General features: G+C 37.0%; 1 pseudogene; it reads left to right on the top strand.

The window, feature by feature from the left end:
* Positions 1 to 352: 352 nt before the first annotated feature.
* LOC746051 (small ribosomal subunit protein uS8-like) lies at positions 353 to 1,315 on the top strand (annotated as a pseudogene).
* Positions 1,316 to 8,940: the final 7,625 nt, after the last annotated feature.

Below are 8,940 nucleotides of genomic sequence, written 5' to 3'. Positions count from 1 at the left end.
TCAGAAACTCAGATGTATCCTGTGGTTAATTGTCCATTTTTGGCTTAGTTTTGCTTAGCCTCCCAGAGAACCATTTTAATAACACTGTATTTTTAACTGGGAAAAAATGATTTGATGGTGCATTAATTGCTCCTTTGATGACACTTAGATTTCACCACTGTTCCCTTGATACACCTACCTATTCACTTCTAGCTTTTCCTAATGTTTTCTTAGTTTTGCAGAGCAGTATATGATAGACAATACAAATTATCAAAACACTACCTCCGATTTATCTAATTGTTTCTCCTGAAGCCTTTGGCATGATTTCACGTGTACAATTTCATCAGAATTTATATGACATTTCTGTCAAAGAGTTAGGGAATGACAGGTGCTACTATTCCCATTTTTTGTTAGGAACAAGAGTGACCCACAGAGTTAGTAAATATCAGAACCAGGGCTAGAATATAGGTGTTTTATTTCTATCTGAACATGTGAAAAAGAAAGAAAGACAGATCAAAGGACAAGGAAGGGTGTAGAAGAAAGACCAGCAAAGAAAAAGTAAAATGAGTTTGTTTACTTATTCCTTCAAGAAACTAAAAATAATCATCTTCAGTGTTCCCGTTCCTGAGACTACATGATGAATGATGAATGGTTACATGCCAGGAGCCAAAGCTCTAGTGGGAGAGGCGTTCCCATAAATATTCCACTATACACATTTTCTTTCCATACTGCCATAATTGTGCACATGAATGTCCTGGCTGATGCTCTCAAGAGCATCAACAATGTCGAAGAGAGACAAACCCCAGGTTCTTATTAGGCTGTGCTCCAGTGTCATTATCCAGTTTCTAACTGTGATGAAACATGATTACATTGGCAAATTTGAAATCATTGATGATCACAGAGCTGGGAAAATTGTTGTGAACCTCACAGTCTGGTTAAACAAGTGTGGAGTGATCAGCCCCAGATTTGATGTGCAACCTAAAGACCTAGAAAGATGGCAGAATAATATGCTCCTGTCTCGTCAGTTTGGTTTTATTGTGCTGACCACCTCAGCTGGCATCACAGACCTTGAAGAAGCAAGACAAAAACACACAGGAGGGAAAATTCTGGGATTCTTTTTCTAGGGATGTAATACATGCTTATAAGAAAAATGCCTCAATGGACCAAAAAAAAATTGCAGTATAATGGAAGAATTAAAGAAGTGCCATGGGAGAAATAGTGAGCAAAATGAATTATAACATTAAATTTTTTTTTTTTGAGACGGAGTTTTTGCTCTTGTTGCCCAGGTTGGAGTGCAATGGGCTCACTGCAACCTCCACTTCCTGAATTCAAGCGATTCTCCTGCCTCAGCCTCCTGAGTAGCTGGGATTGCAGGCATGCGCCACCACGCCTGGCTAATTTTGTATTTTTAGTAGAGACAGGGTTTCACCATGTTGGCCAGGCTGGTCTTGAACTCTGACCTTAGGTGATCCGCCCACCTCGGCCTCCCAAAGTGCTGGGATTACAGGCATAAGCCACCGCGCCCGGCTTACATAAAATATTTTTTGCTGATGGTCTCACTTTCTCAATTCCAAATATCTAAGATCTTCTCATTTGTTTGTCTTGTAGTGGATACCATGTATTATCTGATGTTACTATTTTGTATTCAGGCACCACTGTCTCTTAATACTATTTTGCTCACATTTTGGTATAAGATTTCTTGATTTTTCTCTAAGGAATCTTTGAGATCCTCTCTTAGCCACATTTTGCCAGTGAAGTCATTTTAAACTTCCAAGTTTTCAATTTCGTGCCCTTATAATTATGGGTTGTAGAGCAGGATAGGACTACAGGAGATTGTCCAACCCTACCCCTTGGACTCTATCACTATGGCAAGCCTTGATGAAGCACTATGTTGTACTCATGGACTTCCAAAACTGTCAGCTTTCCACATTATAACCTAGCCAATCAAGGAATAACTAACAGGCCAAATACTCTTACACCTGCCTAGTTAAAAAATATATATTTCAGAAGACCTTGTTATAGGGTTAAAAAGTAGAATTGGTTGGATTTGAGTGAGGAAAAGGCATAGTAACTAATGTGACTTATTTAATAAAATATAATTAATCCCCTCCACCTAATGCATCATGCTACTTCATGTGTGTGTGTGTGTGTTCATGGGTGAATTGTCAAATAACAAATCACTGCTGCTTCCTTACAGTTGAGGTATGATGGCTCACCTATTCATGTGGTCCATTTGAAGAGGGAAGTTCACCTAACACACATCTATTCAAACAGCATTTATTGAGTACTTAGAATATTTAAGGCACCTTTTGATACGTGGGGCATACGTATAGAGGTACCCAGCTCCCAGAGTGGTGGCACCATTTAAATGAATTAATAAGATAATGTGTTTATGTGAAGGCCATTTTATAAATTATGAAGTGCAAGCAAAAATTCTACTATTGTTACAAAAATAAAATCCATAAACCTTTTCCTATTGCTTGTTTGGCATAGAAGTGAAATCGTTTCAAGTTTGCCCCTTTACAAGCCCCGGGCATGTGAGAATGCACTAAATCTGGCTTGGACTTGGTTCACTGTCTTAGATCTCAGAAACTGTGGGGACTATGACTGTGACAGTACCATTCATCTTGTCTTCTGTAAACTCACAGTTATAACTTTTCTCCAATTTGGGTATAAGAGGAAGACGAGACTAGTTTTGCCTTTTGAATCACGCAGCCATCAAGTGACTTGGATTTTCATCCTCACTGATTTCCTTTGCAAAATGCCCTTGAATGTCAGGTGTGGGCAGAGAAACCACGGTAGGACTCTCTCCTCTTGCAAAGCAAAGTGGAGTGTTACTGTCATAACAAATGCATCTTTTCTTTTCCTCTAGTTTTCATAAATGCCCAGGTGTATAAGCAAATGTCCTAGGACTCTCTGTAGCTTGCTCAAGGTTGTAATAATTTTTATAGTTTTTATTTTAAGGTCTCTTTTATTTTTCTCCTAAATCCTGTTATGTGGCCTGCCCAGGAAAGATGCTTATTTTCAAAATATAGGTACAGAAAAAGTAAGGCTCCATATGTGGAAATCAGTGACAACTCAACCTTTTTGGGCTTTGTTTTCAATGTAGGAATTGTACACCTTGGTTATGGTCTGTTATTTGTTCTAAAATTTTTGCTACAAATTAGTAATGACCTTAGTTGTGCTTGGCATTGGAAGCAGCAGAGAGTAATGCACATTTTATCCTACAGAGTAGTTCCAGCTGGTGCTGAATGGAGCAACCTGACTTCTAAACAGTGTTTATTGCAAGGGTAATCTTACATCATTGCTCTATTGTCCAAGGTTAATTGTCAATTTGCTTTTAAATGTTATGCAAAAGTATTGGCTTAGCTGTAGAAAACTTCATCTTGGGAAATTTGACCCTCCTGGAGATGAATAATTAATGTCCTATGAAATCACATGCCTGAAAGAGAATTCTAAAGTTCACCATGACCATCCTTTTTTCTCCTAAGTGTATTCTATTTTTAAGAATTCCTGGAAACAACTCTATGTTAAAAAAGAAGCAAAGATTTAAAAGCAAACATGCTGAGAAAGTATTTACAGAAAACATTATAGACAAAAGATGGCTACTTTTGTTATATAAAGAGCTTTACATAAAGTTATAAGAAAACCATTAAGAATACATTAGATAAATGGAGTAAGGATATGCACAAAATTTCACAAAAGAGAGAGATCAACTAATAAAACTGGAAAATGGGTCAGTCTCACAAGTGTCATAAGCATATCATAACTAACAGGTACTTTTTTGTTTTTTTGCTGATCAAGTTAGCACAGACTTGAGATTTATAATACTGTTGAGAATATGGTGAAATAGGCACTTGTTCTATGTCACTTGTGGATGCATAAATTCTTAAGATTTTTTTGCAAGGTAAGTTGGAAAACTGTATCAAGATTCTTAAAAATACTCTTAGCCTATTTTCAGGAATTCCACCTCTAGAAATCTGTTATAAAGGCATATTGTTACTTAAAACATATAATGCATAAATATGTTCAAATATAATAGCAAAAAACTGGAACCACAATTAACATGTTCAACAGTGAGAAATGGGTAAATAAACTATGGTCTATTTGGTATATCATTGAGTAATATTGTAATATTAAATTGCAAAAGCATTCACAGAAGGACAAATATCTATCTGAGGTACCTAGAGTAATGAAATGTACAGAGAAAGAAAATAGAATGATGGTTGCCAGGCACTGGGGGAGCCAGTAATGGTCAGTTATTATTTAATTGGTAGGGAGTTTTAGTTTGGGATGATGAAAAATTCTGGAGATGGTTAGTAGTGATGGCTGCACAACAAAGTGAATGTACCTAATGTCACTGAATTGCACACTTTAAAAAAGCTAGAATGTTATATATATTTTATCACAATTAAAAAAAGCAAGATCTTTGTAACAGCATGAGTAATGTTTGTTGTATATGGTATGATTTTATTTTTAAAAAGCAGCAGCATACATGCTCTGTGAAAGACACTGTCAAGAGAATGATAAGATAAGTCACAGACTGGGAAAAATATATGCAAAAAACTATTGGATACGACTGTTATCTAAAATGTACAAAGAGCTTTTACTACTCAAAAACAAGAAACAACCTGATTAGAAAATAGGCAAAAGATGGCCGGGCACGGTGGTTCACACCTGTAATCCCAACACTTTGGGAGATCGAGGCGGGTGGATCACCTGAGGTCAGGAGTTGGAGACGAGCCTGGCCAACATGGTGAAACCCTGACTCTACTAAAGATACAAAAATTAGCCGGGTGTGGTGGTGGGTGCCTGTAATCCCAGCTACGCGGGAGGCTGAGGCAGGATAATCGCTTGGACCCTGGAGGCAGAGTTGCAGAGAGTCGAGCTCACACCACTGCATTCCAGTCTGGGCCACAGAGTGAGACCCAGTCTCAAAAAAAAACAAAACAAAAAAATGGCAAAAGACCTGAATAGACACCTCACCAAAGAATATGTACATCATCTACCAGCATCTATTATATATAAAATATAAAATATATTATATATAAGTGTGTGTATACATATATATATATATATACACCCCCACACTGATGGGAAAATGCAATAGCTTGTAGCAAAAGAAAAAGAAGCAGAAGTAGTAAAAAAAAATATGAATAGTGATTGTATTAGGAAGTGGGACTATAAATGAGCTCTTCCCTTTCCAACTTTATTATTTTTTTCTAAATGTTCTCTAAAAAGCATGTATTAAATTTACAGTGATTATATAAACTTTTAATTTCAAAAGTAAATGAATAGGACTTCCAGTTGAATATGGCTGATTGAACACATACATTTTACATTTGCTCCCTCCTGGAATTCCAGTAAAACAATAATAAAGGTTTTAATAAAAGACACGAGCTCTTCCAGACAAGAGAGGTACCAAAAGCAACAAAATCAGATGGGCTAACTTGGGATGGAGACTGACTTGGGCAACCTGTAGAAAGCAGGATTCTGACCTAGCAGTGAGAAAAAGCAAAAAATACCTTAATTTGTACCTGAAAGTTCCCCAAAAACGCCAGGATGAAAGGAGATCATTTGCTCTGAGAGAGCAGGTAAAGATGAGGCTTGAAAACAGGGGGACTGGTTGCAAATATGTTTAAGAATCAGATCCTAATTCTAACCACAAGGAAACAATCAGACAAATACAAATTTAGAGACATTTTGCACATATTCACCCATTTAAATTGTATAATTGGTTTTTGGTATGTTCTTCATATGTGCAACCTACACCATGCAAATTTAGAACATATTCATCACAGGCTTAAGCTCCTAAAAAATGTCATTGTCATGTGAATAAAAAAAGGTGGAGAAACAGTTTAGATGAAAGGAAATGAGATTAACAAGACCTAATAACTAAATGCAATGCATGATCTTTGACTGGGTCCCGGATTAAAAAAGAAACAGCTAGAAAGGGCACTATTTGGGCAACTGGGGAAATGTGATTATGGTGCGTACATTAAATAATACTGATTTCTTGGGTTTGATATTTATGTTATGGTTTTGTGTGAAGATTGTCCTTGTTTTAGAAGATACTTGCTGAAATATTTAGAGAAGTGACAAACTTATTCTGAAGTGGTTCAGCAAAACAATCTATATATTTCCCTTTCTCAAGAATCTACTGTAGATTGTGTGCCCAAAAGGGGAGGGGAGTAAAGCAAGAAAGAGGAAGACATGGAATCTGGGAATCAGGTAATCCAACGGGAGTGAGAGGGAAGGGAAACCCAAGATGATGGTGATGGGAGGTCCTGAGGTGACAGATGTACAGCAGGCCCAGAAAGTAATCAGCCCAGTCCAGAGGCTCTCAGGAAGATTACTTCAAGGAGAAAAATATTAGTAAAATAGATTACACATTTGAATGTATGGAGAGAAGGTTTACATAAGAGAGGAGTTTATAGTTGAATTCGTGATACATACCTTAAAATCCAAGCAAACGAAAAGCAAGACACATTAACTCCAGGCAGAACATAAAGTTATGGAGGAAAGGAAAAGCAACAGTGTACCACATGGCTTAGTACTCAATAGTCTTTCCATAGTCATAAGATATGGAATATTTATCTATGCAAAATTACAAGGTATTTTTATTAGAAAGATGGTGGAAGAAGAAATCTCTGTGTGTGTGTGTGTGTGTGTGTGTGTGTGTGTGTGTATAATAGAGCGCTGCAAAAGGAGAGCCTCTATATTATACCTACAAAAGAATAATCACAATAGCAATATAAACATGATATTTAGTAATAAGGAGGTAAATTCCACAAACATTGGAAAAAAGTGTTAAGAGAAATTTGTAGTGAATGGAAAATGGAAGTGGGAAAGAGGGCTCCTGTTTGTTGAAATAAACCTTGTAAAACTGCATGACTTATTTATGCATATTATGCATATGCATATTTAACTTTGAAAAAAAAATTGAAAACAAAAGAGCATGTGTTATGCAGTATGGCTTCATGGAAAGAGCCCTGGTTTAGGGACAGGTGATCTGAGGTCTAATCTTGATTCTACCAAAGCTTTGGTATCTATGTGACCCTGAGCAAGTCATTTGCATTCTTGGAAGTATATGTCCTTATTTGATAAAGTGGACTTAATAATGTTTAAGGACCTTTCCAGCTCCAAATTAAATAATATGATAAAGTACTTATCGAACATAAATATTTGATTGAAGAATTAAATATTTTACTAATGATAATTTGTTTCTATCAGGCTTACATTTAATGCATCTATATTTTAAAAACTGTTTTTATTAAGGTTTATTTTAATATGTTAGTACAAATATCTTCAAATGAAGTAGATTGCTATGGACTGAATTGTGCCCGTCCCCCCAGCGTGCTGTCCCCACAATGTGATATTTGAAGATGGGGCTTTTGAGAGGTAGTTAGGTGTAGATGAGGTCACGGTGGTAGAGCCCCCATCATGGGATTAGTATCCTTACAAGAAGAGAGATCAAAGCTTACTCTCCCCACATACACGCAACGAAGAGGTTATGTGAGCACACAGCAAGATGGTGGTTGCCTCTTTTCGGAGGCCAGGCGTGGTGGCTCCAGCCTGTAATCCCAGCACTTTGGGAGGCTGAGGCGGGTGGATCACCTGAGGTCAGGAGTTTGAGACCAGCCTGACCAACGTGGCGAACCCTCGTTTCTACTAAAAATACAAAAATTAGCTGGGCATGGTGGCAGGTGCCTGTAATCACAGCTGCTTGGGAGGCTGAGGCATGAGAATCACTTGAACCTGGGAGGCGGAGGTTGCAGTGAGCAAATATCATGCCACTGCACTCCAGCCTGGGTGACAGAGCGAGACTCCATCTCAGAAAAAAAAAAAAAATTATTGAATCTGAAAGAAACATTTTTAAAAAATTATTTTGTAACTTAAAAGTCATCCAATTTTTTAAAAGGTGAGAACATAAGTGTATTCAATGTCCTTTCCTCATAGAATCTTGACCCATTTACAATGTTTCTATTAAACAATTCTAAATATAATTTTTGAGGAATCAATTCAAATACTTTCCTTTGAGGATTTTTCTACATGATACTAATAAAGGTGTGGGTTTTTTGTTTGTTTTTAAGAACAATAAGCAGACCTTCATTAAGCTGAGAAATAAAAATGAATGTCATTGGATTACTTAGATTTTGCTGTATGTATTTTTAGTCATTGTACAACATTTTTCATTTTTTTCCTGGTCAAGATGTTGTGTTTTATAGGATTTTAAGAAAATAAAACATTCTTAAAATGAAGACCATAAATCAGTAAGTGGAGGCAGAACTCACTTATATAATAGCAGTAGGTTTGAAAGAAGTCTGAAATTATACATATGAATAAAAATGCAGAGTTGGAAGTACTCCTGTAAATACAAAACACTTAGAAAGAAGGAAGTGGGAAGAGAACGACTGCATAAACACTTACATGGATTATTTATGGGTATGATTGCTTTAAAGTGTGGATTGGCCATAACTTAAAAATTTAACTCTCCAATCTAAGACATTTGCTGAACTGAAAATCAGATGACAGTAGGCCTAGACGGTAGGTAGACTGAACTACCCTAGGGGGCATGCAGCTAGGACCCTGGGGACCTCAGGAGTAAGGTATATGCTCTGTACAATGTCAGTCTTGGTTTGTTGGGGCCATCTGACTCTGGGTTTAGCCAAATAAAAACAAAATGGTGAATTTTAACCTTTCCTTTTGAGTTGGGAAACCAAACCAAAAAACCACTTGACCCTCGCAGTTGCTATTTGCCTCAGGATAATGTGATCCTGAGCCTGTTTCTCCACGGCTTTGAGATCACATTCATTTTCTTGATATTTCACAACAAGTTTTAAAAAGTGATAGGAACAGTTTGAAATGACAAAGATGAAACATCAGCAGGGGAAGAGCAGCCAGAATGGCTCCTGTAGGAAAACGCTCGACTGCACATACAGAAAAAGCACACTTAAGACA

This window comes from Pan troglodytes, chromosome 15 (genome assembly GCF_028858775.2).
Source record: "Pan troglodytes isolate AG18354 chromosome 15, NHGRI_mPanTro3-v2.0_pri, whole genome shotgun sequence".
In the NCBI taxonomy this organism is placed as follows: domain Eukaryota; kingdom Metazoa; phylum Chordata; class Mammalia; order Primates; family Hominidae; genus Pan; species Pan troglodytes.
Note: the sequence above shows the minus strand (reverse complement) of the source record. Positions and strands in the feature narration are given on the sequence as shown.